General features: G+C 38.0%; 1 protein-coding gene across 1 annotated transcript in view; it reads left to right on the top strand.

Moving 5' to 3' along the window:
* Window positions 1–2,122: 2,122 nt before the first annotated feature.
* Window positions 2,123–15,158, top strand: part of LOC127443127 (integrin beta-1-like) — a 40,736-nt gene continuing 27,700 nt past the window's right edge. Inside the window, exon 1 of the mRNA XM_051701655.1 lies at window positions 2,123–2,443. The gene's annotated coding sequence lies outside the window, so the exon portion shown is untranslated. The remainder of the gene's footprint in view (window positions 2,444–15,158) is intronic.

Consider the following 15,158-nt stretch of genomic DNA (forward strand, 5'->3'; position numbering starts at 1 on the left):
GGACATTGTCTGTTACAGTCGTGACTATAATAAGATACAGATTAAACAGAAAAATATAAATGTAACTTGTGAGTTTTAATTTTATTGAGAGAGAAATGTAGTGTTTTGCGATTGTTTGCATCTATGTACTATGATACATACTTTATTTTCTTTTGTAATTGTATTTTTTATTTTTTTTTGTGCTTGATGTATTTTTATGTATGTATGTTTGTTTGCAACGTTTGAGGATCTCTTATCACATAGTAGCCTATAAATACTGGCTCGCTCGTTAGGGAACAGGTAAAAATTGAGATTTTTCTGCAAGGCAAAAAAGAAAAATCAGTTAATCTGGTCTGAAACAAAGTAAGCCCAAGCTGACTGGGTTATGATAACACAGAACTGTACACCACATGACACTTATGGTTTAAAAAGAGAGGTGATGCGTCTGTGCTGTTTTTCAACTGTTTTTCTTTTAAACAGTCACTAGTCATATGGATTTGAAATTTCCCTTTTTTTCAGCCTCTCTTGCAGAAATGCTATGTTTTTAAAACACAGTGTGAAAAAATCTTAAGAAACCATTTGTTGTGCCACATCTTGCTGTTTTTCAGCCTCCTGCACGGGAACACTGCATTTTTAAGATGCTGTCATGTAAAGAAAAGTTCAGTTTTAAAAAAAATGTGTCTCTAGAAACCAGCGTTCTTTGCCATTTGTTGTGCTACGTCTAGCCTTTTTAACGGAATAGTTCGACCAAAAATGAAGATTCTCTCATCATTTACTCATTCTCATACCATCAGGGATGTGTATTACTTTGTATTACTAAGAATATCTCAGTTCTGTAGGTTCATGCAATGCAGGTCCATAGGGTCCAAAACTTTGAAGCTCAAAAAGCACGTAAAGGCAGCATAAAAGTAATCCATACGACTCTAGTGGTTTTACCCTTTCGCATGTATGGTCAAACTGGTGAAATTAGGATCCTAGGCTGGGCCCAGAGGCATACAATCCAGCTGGTGCGATCTGCATTTGTGCTGCTGTTTACCAGCAAAGAGGGACTAAAGCAATTTTCATAATGAATCAGCTGCTCAAATAGTCTTTTCAACATCACAGTATCTTTCTTTTTTATGTTAAAAACATTCAGTCACTAAATAAAAGTTAGATAAAAATCACTGTCAGAGCTGACAGTTTTGATGCAATGATGCAGCACTATTTTCTGATGTCAAACAAAGAATGTATAAACTAGTTAGTCCACACGAGCCTTCTCCCAGTTCTCACGTCACTCGTTCTCACCACTTTCAGTGCAACAAAATGGAAGGGCTAGTTTTTTTTTTAGAACCATCTGTGCTTCCATTTTGCATTTGCAATGGAAACAATATGGCGGCAGGCATATCCTGCCATCGCGTTAGCGATCGCCTCTTATCTATCATAATCAATCATTATAAACATCTAAAAATCACATTAAATGTTTGATAATATATAATCTGTCCTCCAGTGCATCTGTTAAGGTGACATTTTTTTTTATTTATTACAGAGCGCATTAAATAACTCGCACTGGAGTATAAGTCAGTACAGGAAAAACTCGCATGTGAAAGGGTTAATCCATGTCTTCAGAATGATATGATAGGTGTGGGTGAGAAACAGATCAACATTTAAGTCCTTTTTTTTATACATTTTCCTTACTGCCCAGTAGCTATGTATGCACAAAGAATGTGAATCACCCAAAACAAAAGAAGAGCATTTAGGAGGGCTGTTTGAAAGGAAAGATTCGTAATAAAAAATAAAATAAAAAAAAGGACTTAAAAATGTATCTGTTTCTCACCCACTCCTATCATATCGCTTCTGAAGATATGGATTTAACAACTGAGTCGTATGGATTACTTTTATGATGCTTTTATATGCTTTATAAGTTTTGGAGATATTCTTCTAAAAATCTTAGTTTGTGTTCAGCAGAAGAAAGAAAGTCATACACATCTGGGATGGCATGAGGGTGAGTAAATAATGAGAGAATTTTCATTTTTGTGTGAACTATTCCGCAAGAACGCGTTTGGTGTGAACAGCCCCTGTTAGTCGCGTCGCACAATTGCAGTTTGGATGGGGTGTAAACATTACTTCCTGTGGGCGGAGGAAGGGAGAGGCTGGCACTGCAATCTCATCTCAAAGTACATTTAACACACATTTCCCAATCCGGACCGAGGATACACTTCGAAGGGCGAGCTGGACTCTGCCGTTATTTCGTTTCGTCATTCATCTGCATTTATAACCTAAGATCTGTTTGATGTAGACGGGGAGCTCCGTGTACACTGCAACCAGCTGTTGATTCAAAATAGCCCACGGCGCTGTTAAGGAGACGGGCAACAAAGACTCCACATACACGGGGGACCAGCTGGACTTCTGGACCAAGCGCTGTCGAAGATTTATTTTCGCAGCAAATGTGGTTTTAAAAGAGCCTCTGATAGTTACACATGTTAAGGTAGGTTAAAGATTATTTAAATAGTCTCTTAAACAAACTTCCATTTTTTTTAAATGGGTGAATCTCAAACTGTCTTCAAGGTAATCCCAAAATCAGTTGGTAAGAAATAATCGGTTCGCGTTTGATTAGGAAAATTCTTTGGTTGAGAACTTTGGGTGGGGGTGTCCCATCCATCGCTTTTCAAAGGAGAGACGGGGTAAATCGTCCGTAATCTATGACTGTTATCTAAAGTCTTTCTGTAACGTTTATGTGTCCCGAACATCTGCTGTAAGTCCTCTACCCACGGCCTTTGAAAGTCTCGGAGGGGGGACGTGGGGGCGAAGTGGCCCCTGAACAATGCTTTATTTGGTAGTTCCTTTTGTAAAGGTGTCTGTGTCTCAAAATTAAACAGCCGTTTATCCCTGTTTATGGTACACTGAACATGTTAGACTACCTAAAATCTGACGTAAATGAACACATTAGGCGCCATTTTCAATAGTGTTCAATGTCAACACGCGCTGGATGGACGTATTTAACGGTTGCGCCGCGTTTTTTATACGCCGTGTCAAGTTAAACTTCAACTGTTAAAATCGCGTATCGGGACACATGCGTTCCGTTTCTTTTGTTGCTATTTTGCGCAAGTACGCGTTCGATTTGAACGGCCCCCCAGCGCATCAGCTGGGAGAAGTTTTGCTTCCTTCAGACTTGAAGTTAGATTTGACCTCATTTTAAGTGTGAAAGCGTTTAAAGGAATAGTTCACCCAAAAATGAAAATTTGCTGATAATTTACTCAGGAAGCATTGTTTACATTGTTTTTGTAAAATTATTATTATTATTATTATTTGGAAATTATTTTTTTACGTTTTTAAATTGTTTTGGTTTGTGAACGGCACAAGTTTCTCATGTAAAAATGACGCACTTCCTGACTCCTCCTCCACGTGACGCGTGACCTTACAACGAGTTTATGTCACCCTCGCATGAGGGCAGGTCACAGAGATGTACCTAAGTGAACATTTGTAGTTAAGTATATAAGTATTCTTTTGTTTCTAAAAATAATCAACCGTTTGGGTTCAGAAGACCTTTATTTGTCGACTGGAGTCGTGTGGATTATTTTGATGCACCCTAAATATGCATTTTGGACGGTCAAAAAATGGAGGACATTCACTTGCATTGTTTAGAGGAGGAGGCCTGAAATGAAATCCTAAAAGTCTTAAATTCTGTTTTGATGAAGAAAGAAACTCGGATACATTTTGGATGGTCTGAGGGTGAGTAAATTATCAGCAAATTTTCATTTTTGGATGAACTATTCCTTTAATGGGTGCAGGAGGGCTCTGTAGCGCCCCCTTGAAAATGAGCATGTAAGGGGGGCTCTCAAGCACCCCCATTTTCACCTACAGTCACCAAAATTGGTACAATATATAGTTCTCATCAAGCCGAACAACTTTCATTCTCACAGTCATTAGCTCTGCCCAACAGGAAGTCGAACACTTTGGATTTTCTGAAAATCGCAGGCTCTGAACTTTTAAATACTCCTCCTAGGGGATTCATGAGACTGTCATTACATTATGCCAAGACATTGAAGATGCTAAATTGTGAACAGATTTTGATTTGGTGTTGCCATGGCAAGGCATTAAAATAATGGCAAAAAATGGGAAACAGGAAGTGTCTTATATCTTCTGTGTGCAGTGTGTGATTTAGATCAAAATTGAGATGTATGTTTAGTCTTCGGGGCTAATCACATGGATGTGACTATTTTGGGTCACGGTCATAGCGCCATCACCTGGCAGCAGGAAGTGTGGCTCTTACAACAGACTTTAAAATAGTCCTCTTATATTTACCCAAATTGCTTCTGAATTGTTTAGAATAATGTCAATTGTCAAATGCATGTGTCCACCTTGCATTGTTTTCCGAAAAGGTGGAAATGGACCCATGGAACTTGGGCCTGTCATCACTGCTTGCAGTTATATTTAGGTTTGTTGTTTGTCTGTTGTATTAAAATGTGTCAAAGGGCACTGAGAGTTCAACACTCTTAAAAGGATAGTTCACCCAAAAATGAAAATTTTCTCATTTATTCACCCTCATGCCATCCCAGATGTGTATGACTTTCTTTTGCAGAACACAAACATTTTTTTTTAGATGAATATCTCAGCTCTGTAGGTCTATACAATGCATTTGAATGGGGTCCAACACTTTCAAGCACCAAAAAGCAGATAAAGGCAGCATAAAACTAATCCATAAAACTACAGTGGTTTAATCCAAGTCTTCTGAAGTGATCCAGATGGTTTTAGGTGAGAACAGACCAAAATGTAACTCATTTTTTACTGTACAACTTGCCATTGCAGTCTCTAGGCACGATCATGATTTCAAGCTTGATTACACTTCCTAGTGCTTGTCGCATGCGCAGAGCAGTAGGTAGCACTAGGAAATGTAAGTGAGCTTGAAAAATTTAGTTACAATTTGGTCTGTTTTCATCCAAAACCAATTGGATTGTTTCAGAAGACATGGATTAAACCATGGAGTTGGATTACTTTTATGCTTCCTTTATGTGCTTTTTAGAGCATTAAAGTTTTGGACCCCATTCACTTGCATTGTATGGATGTACAGTGCTGGAATGCCAGAATGGTCTGAAATGGTACTGCTCCTCTCCCATGTGTTTGTTCATGCTCATGTGCATGTGTGCACACGTTTGTGTCTTTCAAATGGTCTAGTATTAACAGTGAACCTTTAAGTCTGTAATAAGCACTCTCATCCATGAGCTTGGTAAGACAGGAGTTGGATCTGAACATATTAGGGCAACAGGATAAATGGCCTGTGTTTCAAATAAGATAACTTCAGTGTCTCCGATTCCGAAGAATAGTATGTGATGCAGACTGAAATAGATTCGTTAAAATTATATCAGTTGAAATAAGATGTTGAAAGTGACATGTTCCATTATTATGATTATTATAAATTATAATTTCAATGTTGTTCTTGCCATCGGTCTTGTGAAGACTGCAGAGAATGTCTCATGTAACCTGTTAATGTGGGTGTTCTGGGTCAACTGTTATGCTGGGCGTCTATACAAGCAGGGTGGTATTTAACCTGCTTTTGTGGATTTGAGAAAGACATAGGGAAGCATGGGTCGTAAAGGTGCATCTGGGGTTGTGGAGACCGATTGAGTCAGAATGTGTCTGTTTCATTCTGATATGGATTTTGTTCTCCAGACTGGCCCTCTGAATCACTTCCTGTCATCCACTCTGTTATGACACATTCACATTGAGAAAGGATGTGGCGGTGCTGCTGCAAGGCATTGAAAACAGTCTGGTCATCATAATTTGGTGGACCCAGAGCTAAAAAAAAAAAAAAAAAAGATTTCTGAAAGTTTGATGCTTATTAAAGGTTGCCACAAGTTTACAATTATTCAGGCAACTCAAACTATGAATGGTGTGTCTTTGCATAGGAACAGGATAGTAGAGAGTATTTAAGCATAAATGACACACTTTATCTTTAATGTATGAGGAAGGCCTTCACGGCAGTGTGTACCTGTGTCTCGTGGGGGTGGAGTTTTCCCGGTCTCTGTCAGCCTGGTAAATAATTGGCGATCACTCAGCAGTGTGTGTGTGTGAAGAGAGGGGGGTGGGCAGGGAGAGGCAGTTTCATTAAGGAAATGGCTGCCCTGCTGTGGAAGGGTTAATGGCCACTCTGTGCATGTTTGTCCTATGACAGTGCCTTAAATCAGCAGGTAACGGATAACTGTGAACATCAGTTTAAAAAGCCCTCATGTGCCCTAAAGCCACGAGACAAAGTTCACGATTAGACTGAGAGAGATAACATGTACAGCTTTTTGACTTCTGTATTTGTTTTTATATACTGTACCAGTTAAAAGTTTGGACATGCCTACTCGTTTCTATATTGCTGTCTTCCACATTTTAGAACAATGAAGCGCAAATGTGCCTGTATTTTTCCCATTAATTGTTTCCACCGTTATTTCATGAAGTACTTCATAAAAGAGTTCTAAGCCATGAACCAAACCAGCCAGCTCCTAGGTGAATTATATCATTATAAAATTTGATTTGAAGCAAAAAAGTATTTGAAAATCAGACTAACAGACAAAGGCACATGACTGTGTACTTATCGTCTTTAGTGATGGAATGAACTACAATCCCATGAAGCAATACAAACGGGGTCAGAAACAAATTTTTTAGCCTACCAGCTACTAGCGCCACCAAACTGAATTGCAAAAATAAAGTTTGTTTTCAAACAAGTTTCTGAATTCAACCTTCCATTGAATGGAGCCACTGCTGTTTCAGCGCTTAAATGCTGATTTCCATTTTGATTCGCGGTGCATGCAGAAAAATGTCCTTACGCACTAGAAAAGTATAAAGGGGGATCACTTTGGTGGTGGCGCGGGAAGCGAATATCCCAAAAGTTGCTTTGCAAGTTGCTACTGTATCAGTATGAGTGTTTTTTACACTCGAGTCCTCTTTAAATCTGTGCATGCATGCAACTTCTGTTCCAGCTGAGCAGGCTTTTTCAGGTGCTGGAATTAATTGCCTCAGGTGAGTCATGTCCTGTCTTTTATCGGACCACATTCGTTTCGCTCAACAAAAATGTATGCAGATGGATATTGTAAGTCATGTACAGTATGCCTATTTTTTTTCCCAAATTTTGTTTTACTCTATTCTTCAAGTAGGCTACTTTTCAAAGAAGTGCAGATTGTTAAATTGGTTAAATCTCTTTTATTCTGTGAGTGGATGCCATATTTTAGGATAATATATTAGGGTTACATTTCTCATAGGCCTGTTTTTCTATCCTATATTTTTTTTTTTTTTTTTTTTTACTTCGTAACTGTTCTAAATTTCTTAACCGAACAGCTGTCATTTTTTGTAGTAGATCATAAGGTGCGTCTCAAAATAACGCAACTTTTCAGCGCATTATTTAGACTTCGCTTATCTGTAATTATTTTCAACAATGTGATGACTTATAATATGTTGGGTAACTTGGTGAATTTCGTTCACCAAACTATTAGGTTTTCTCTTCTTAGTCAAGCATTGCTATTTATTCAGCTGTTTTCAACAATTATGCCTATATCGGCTAACGTTGATTTCATGAACGCCTCTCGTTGCTGTCGCTGTCTTTGCTCTGTACTGTTCCTGCTTTTTGGTCATTTGCTGATCACATGCCTGACAGTTGTCGCGTTTGTCTCACGCTGTAGATTCAGTAGCAGTGTTGCAGCGCTGAAAAACACTGTTCATTTTTGTCCGGTTTTCTGTCTGCATTGCCATAAGGATACACATTTAAGAACCGTTAATGGAACCGAACGTTATGAAAAACACTCTGTTCTGGTAATTTAATGCTATTATTACCAGAGAATTTGTGTGTGTGGTGGTGGGCAATTAAAATTTACTTGCACATCTATTCAAAATCCAAGAGTGGTCTTCCCTTTACAATGGCATGAACGGTTCTGAACTTTGCCTTCATCTTGCTTCTAGATAGCCTCAGTTAGCAGTCTATCGATGAGCAACGAAACTATCTAAGGCCCATTCTGTCTAAACGCCTGCGGGCTTGCTTACTGTAGGCCAACAGAGCCCCCTTGAGGGCAAAACTTGAACGTTACTTTTAGAAGCTGAGACAGACATTAATAGAAAGGATAAAGCACCCGCCAGAGTGGCAGAAGACACTGCAAAATTCACCAGCCAAATAGAACATTTACCCGCATTTGGCGCTTGCCAGTTGTTAATTTTGGACCCTGATTACAAACGATGTAACTACGTCATGAAAGCAATTCTCTGATTAGTGGATTTTTTCCCCCTCATTGTCATGGTAGTGTAGTTCTTCATCAAGAATTCTGCTACTAAACACAGTATTATTAAGGTTGAAATAATGCGGACTGATGTAAACTTGTAGTTTTAGCCGATCAATAGGTCACTGTCAAAAGACTATGCTGCCCGAAGACAGAGAACTGGAAAAGCTGTGATCTGATTGGTTTTGTGTTCACTGTGGGCGTGGCTTAGAAATATTAAACAAAGACGCTCCAGGCAGCTTGATTTGAAAGAGTGCTCACATACACACACTAGAATTTACATGTCGGAACACACCCAGACCTCAGGGCTGCATTTTCAAGGCCTTAACACACAGCAGCCTTAGGGAAGGCAGACAAGGCTGAAGTGAAAAGCCCTCTGTCTCTCTCCCACACACACACACACACACATACACACACACACACTGTCTGAAGACTGTTACACAAAGTCCAGTTTAGAATGAAACGCTTTGCTGAAGAAGCAACTGTCACACACACACACACACACAGACTCTTAATCAGTCTCAGTAGCAGTGAGCAGTATAGCTGTGTGAACGTGATTTTGACCTCTGCTTTTAAGAGCTGTGAAGTAAATGACCAGTGAGGACACCTGGTATCTGTGTGCACATTGAGAAGCTTAATTTTTTTAATTTAGTCTTGCATAGAACACTAAGACTTTAACTCTGACTGCGTTTGACTCTAGTTGAGAGAAGCTGAAGCACACTGACTGAATCTGTTATTTAGATGGAAGCACCCAGAAAACATGCACTGACACACCAGTGATGTGTTCATATAGGAAACTCCCATGTATGAGTCAGCAGCCTAGACTAAAATATTTTCTATGTGCATGTGGAAGCTTTAAAGTTATACACATTGGTATACATTATTTCCCTATTTCTGTCTCTCTCTCTCTCTCCCTGTCTCTCAATTTTAATTTAGCGTGCTTTATAGGAATGACTAAAACGTGACATTTGTATTGCCAAATCAATGGAAAATGGGCAGCACAGAGAAGCGTTTGCTTCAGGTATAGGTTCAAGATCCGGTGGCCACTGTAGCCTATAGGCTTTCTCCAGCGGCTCGGTGCACACTCAAGGTGGGCCGCGCTCGGCATTTAACAGCAGCAATGACGAGACCATTAAATTTTGATACGTTTCTTGTCTGCTTCTTTTGCGTGAGTTTCATAGAGCACAAACGGCTCGTACTTCTATAAATAACTGTGCAATAACAGGCCGTCTTACATCTCCTTCGAGTGGGAGAGGGGGTGTGTCTTAAAACTGAGTTGAAAGTTAATTGGTTGCTCCCACGTGTCAACTGTCCAATGATATTTTTAAACTCGATTGTCAAATGGATAAAGAAAAGCAATTGGCAAATGATGAAAGAAAAGCCAAAGTAAAATGAAAAAAAGCCATTGGCAGATGAATGAAGCAATTGCCAAATGCTTTTTTAAAAAACGTAATATAAAAGGGACTTAATGTGCTGTTTTATTGGTACATTTAATTGCATTTTAAACATGCTTTAAATACATGACTGATTCATGCAAAATTTTATTGTTAAATATAATTACATTTTAAAACTTGAATTAAACACAAATATATTTATTTGTCCGTTTATAAATCGGTTTATTAATTCATGTTTTTATTTTCAAATTAATAGATCAATCATTTAGTTCTTCATTCTTTTTTAAACGACAATCAGTGGCTTCCATACCAGCCAACTCACAAAACGATATGTATTGTGGATACGTATTGCGGTACACATGTCACAATATGATATATCGAGAAACATCACGATACATGTCACGATTCGATATTTCATATTCGATATCGATTCAGAAGCTTCCAATTCCAATTCATTTGAGTATATTTCACTTATGTCCACTTTGCTTACATACAATATGAAAGAAATTCTCTATCAGCTAGGTATGGGCATGAGTACTTGAGTAATTTTAATAACATTAAGCTCTTCATTATGCTTAATAACGTTCTTTTTAAAATGACAGTGCTCTGTGCTAAGGGTGGGTGATATACCAGTTGCAGTGTTGCCAGATCTCGCAAGAGAAATAAGTGACCTGGTCTGAAAAAACAAGCTAATAAGTTACTCGCCTCACCCAAAATAAGCGAAAATGTAAGCAATTTTGTTCCCCCCCATGTGGGGGAATTAACAGCAAAGAAATCATAGCAAGCATAGTATACAGTAGCCTGTATAAAATAATGTCTTTTCAATAAATGTATTCTTAATATTAAATATATCCCTGGTCATCTAAAATCACTTAATAGCCTAAATCAATCTCTCTCTCTCCTGCATGCATGCACACACTGCATCGGCATCTTTGGACTAAACATCATCGTATGCAAATTATTATTTTTTTAATTACAGATCTGCTTCTCTGTCAAAAGCCGGCAGCATCAAATCTGTATTAATGTATCATACGTAACAATAGTTCAGTGAAGACTTGGAAACAACTGAGAAATTTACTTTTTACCTCAATATTTTGCCATGCACAATAATTAATCATGCATGTACATGTAGTAATTATATGTAGTTGTCTAAAAGGTCTTTTGCATGTCACAGTTCAGGATCAAAGCACATGCTTATGTTCTACTAAAAAGAAAGAACAGTTGCATTTTTTGGGCAACAGTAAGTGGTGTAATTCCACAAGTTACTGTGATAAACCCTTTGGTCTTTAGTTTCATGAGAAAAATTGGAACAAAATTAACTGGTTACCAGCATTTAAAAATAAAGTTTTCACTCCGGAAAAACTGAAAGAGACTTTGTTCCAGTTTTCAGTTATGTTCTGCAAAAATTTTTGCTTGTTTCCGGTTTTCATTCCTTGAACCATTTTTACTCCCTGGTTCTCCATTTAACAATGATTATCTTCAAGTATTTGGCTCTTGCTCACAATATTTGCAGCACTAATTTTTCCCTCAATAAATGGGAGGATATAAAAGAGAAAAGAGGAATAGTCATTCTCTCTCTCTCTCTCTTTTTCTTCAAAAAGAAAATTATATTAATATATAATAATCTAATTTATATTAGATGACCATTATTTTCTTATGTGGGTTGAAATTGTCTTAAACATATGGGCTGTTAAAATGATCATTTTGCTTTTATTTTCAAAGTAAAGTTCAAAACCTATTTGTCATTTGCGGGTGTGAGGTCTTGTTTGTTCTTCAGCTAGATCTTTAGAAGAAACTTATTTACCTTAATTATTTTTAAATGAATTTACCCCATTACTATTTTAATGTAAATAATTGCTTATTTAGATTTAGTTGTAAATATACTGTGGTCCATTGTAGCAGACAAATAGATTTTTTTTTTGCAATTTTAGCAGGTTGGCAAACCTGGCATAAAACGAGATTGGAGGTGTGGGTTAGAGGTACTTTGACTTATAAAAAGTACTCAAACATTTTGAGTTTGCTATTCACAAGAAGCTAGGGATGTGCAGAACGACTAATTTCACTGACGTTTAAATGAAAATTTTGAAGTCAACTAGACTTCAGGAAACATAAAAAAATAAAATAAAATGTGTTTATGCGAACCATTTAAAATACTTGATCTATTCCAAATCCGACGCTAAATTCCACTGAAAAGGGGCATTTATCTGCGACGTGCTCGCCTTACATTATGATAATTAAATATAGAACAATGACACGCATTCACTGAATCAACGTTAGTGAATATTTAACGGGCATATTTATTGAAAACATATAGTATAGATAACATATAGAAATGAATAGTGCAGGACCAATACAGCAACCCAGCCTGTTCTAAACAGAAATCACCAAGTAAAAGTTATTTAACATATTAAAACAGTCAGGATATTGTTGAAAATAATTAACAGGTAGACTAAGCCAAATCTACTAGAGAGACAAAATGCACTGAAAAGTTGCACGTATTTCACGCCGTGCATTAGCCATTGATCTAATATGACAGCTGTTCGGTAAAGAACGTTAACCAATAACAGTTACGGTGTAAAAAAAAAAAAAAGTAGCTATAGGATAGAAAAAATAGGCCTGTGATGTAGCCTACAATAAACCTAATGTATTCTTAACATGACGTGCACACAGAATAAAAGATAGTTTAACCTGTTAAGCAGTCGGCACTTCATTGAAAATAGCCTTCTTAATCAGCAGATTAAAAAAATGGCATACCTAGCCATTTTCTAGGCTACTTACTCAAAAGCATAAATTTTTTGATGAGCAAAATTAATGTCGACATGGTCCGGCGAAAGACGGGACTTGACTCACTTGAGGCGGCTATCCTGCACTTGAAAAAGCCTGCACAGCAGAAAAATAACATATAAGCATGCACAGATTTAAAGAAGACTCAAATGTAAAAACATCCATAGGGACTTTCAAACGTTTGGAAATCCGATTCCCGCACCACCACCGAAGTGATATAACTACTTTGCTGAGTTTGCTTGTCTAGCGAGAGGACATTTTCCTGCGCGTGCCGCGAGTGAGAGGGGGAAGAAGCACGCGCAACCTGAGATGAAATGAAACTTTGTATCTGCTCCAGATATCCTTTTTTTTTATTTTTTTTTATATTTGTATTATTAATTCTATTTTAAAAAAATTACATTAATATGACAGTAATTTAAGTGCAGCCTCTGTAAAAAATATAAAGCCAAACTTAAATGTGTAAAAATGTTGATCAGTTTAATGGGGGGAAATATTAACCTACTAGTAATTCCAGTGTCGACTAGCAGCATCAGAACCATTTAGTTGACTAGTCTCGCACATCCCTAAAAGAAGCATCTGCTGACGTGAACCATGCCTCGTAAAAAAGAGATCTCTGAAGACCTACGATCAAGAATTATTGCTTTGCATAAAGCAGGAAAGGGTTACAAAAAGCTTAGATATTCACAGGCATGATGTCCATGGCAGGACACCACGAAGGAAGCCACTGCTTTCCAACCAAAATTTAGCTGCTGCCTGAAGTTTGCCAAAGACCACCTTGACACTCCACAATGCTACTGGGAAAATGTTTTGTGGGCTGGTGAAACTAAGGTTGAATTGTTTGGAAAGAACACGTAGCACTACATATGGCATAAAAAGGGCACCGCATACCAACATGAAAACATCATCTCAGTGGTGAAGTACGATAGAGGGAGCATCATGATTTGGGGCTGCTTTGCTTCTTCGGGGCCTTGACCTCTTGCCATCATCGAGGGAAAAATTAATTTCCAAGTTTATCAAGATATCCTACATTATAATGTCATGGTGGCTGTGCACCAGCTGAAGCTCTGTAGAAGTTGGGTGATGCAGCAGGACAATGACCTTAAACATCGAAGTAAATCCACTACAGAATGGATTCAAAAAAAGTAAATTCACCTTTTGAAGTGGCCCAGTCAGAGCCCAGACCTTAACACAATAGAGATGCTGTGGAATGACCTCAAGACAGCCGTTCACACCAGACATCCAGAGAATATGGCTGAGCTGAAGCAGTTCTGTAAGGAAGAATGGTCCAAAATTCCTTCTCAACATTGTGCAGGACTAATCCGCAGTAATGCCAAAGGAGGATCAACCAGTTATTAAATCCAAGGGTTCACTTACTTTTTCCACAGCACTGTGAATGTTTAGGGATGTGCTCAATAAAGACATATATTTGTTTGTGTTGTTGGCTAAAGTACATTGTGTTTGTCTATACTTGTGACTCTGATGAGGATGAGATCACATTTTATGACCAATTAATGCAGAAAACCAAAGGGTTCACATACTTTTTCTTGCCACTGTATGTACATGCGTGTAAAGATGGAGACATGGAACAAGGCAAATTACTCAATGTCCCTCATGTTGGGTGTGTTGGTGTATATCCCTCACTTATATACACACACACTTGTCTTTCAAAATTAACATCCACAGTGTATTGAAAGAAGCTCTGTTCACTTATCTTCAAACGTTCACAGGTCAATGTTTGTGTGTTTATGCAGATAGAGTAACGGTTGAGTCTACTGCAGTTGACGCACACTCCAGTCCTGCCGTGACGGTAGTAATGCTTATGGTTTAAACAAAGATTTCTCTCTCCAATAGAAATAGTCTGTGTGTGTTTGTATGATTCCCGTCACATGGAGTTTCTGCTAAAGTTTTGCTCTATTTGCCCCTGCTGTGTGTATGTATTTCTCATTTCTGTCAAAATGATCTCACATGCGTCTGAAGTGTTTTTGTTTAGAAAACTTTGTGTTTTTGTACAGGTTTGTGCTCACTGTCATGCCTAAAAAGGTCAAATCAGCACTCTTTGGCACTGGAGACCAAACACTCGATAGATTACTGAAGCAATAGAACCTCCTCTTCTTTGTGTTCCAGCAGTGATGTGTTTCATGGGAAGGGCAAATCCATCGTCTTACCAAATATGGGGGTAGATCCCTCTCTCTCTCGCTCTCGCTCACTCTCTCTGTGTGTAGACGTTGTGCGTACTTGTCTAGATCATACAAACTGGAATGTTGGCCAGTGTATGTCTCATTGCTGGCTGAAGTAACAGAAGTGTCATTTACATCAAGATTCTAACTAGCCTAATGTGTGTGATTGTGGGATTTGGGCCTTCACAAGCTCTCAGACCAAAGGGATAATTCACCCAAAAATGTGTTCCACAGAATAAAAAAAAGTAATGTGTGTTTTAACAACAAGAGTGTGGGTGAATGAGGACAAAATGTTCTTTTTAAGTGAACTAACCCTTAAATCTGTAACTTTTGAGTAAATTTACAAATAAAATAAACTATTATATCAAAGCAAAGCCTCTTAAAATTATTAAAATAGGCTTCTGTTTTAAGCAATTTCATTTCCTTTTTTGAGGGGAAATATGGCCCAGGCATGAACATTTTTGTAAGATTTACCCCTTTAGATAAGTGTATGTGGTTAAAAGAATATTTGAAAGGCAACACTGTTTACTGGGCCTTTACTGTGCAAAGCGTGTGTGTGTGCACTAAGCTATATTTTGGGTACAAATTTATACCCAAAA

Source organism: Myxocyprinus asiaticus, chromosome 6 (genome assembly GCF_019703515.2).
Source record: "Myxocyprinus asiaticus isolate MX2 ecotype Aquarium Trade chromosome 6, UBuf_Myxa_2, whole genome shotgun sequence".
NCBI lineage: Eukaryota > Metazoa > Chordata > Actinopteri > Cypriniformes > Catostomidae > Myxocyprinus > Myxocyprinus asiaticus.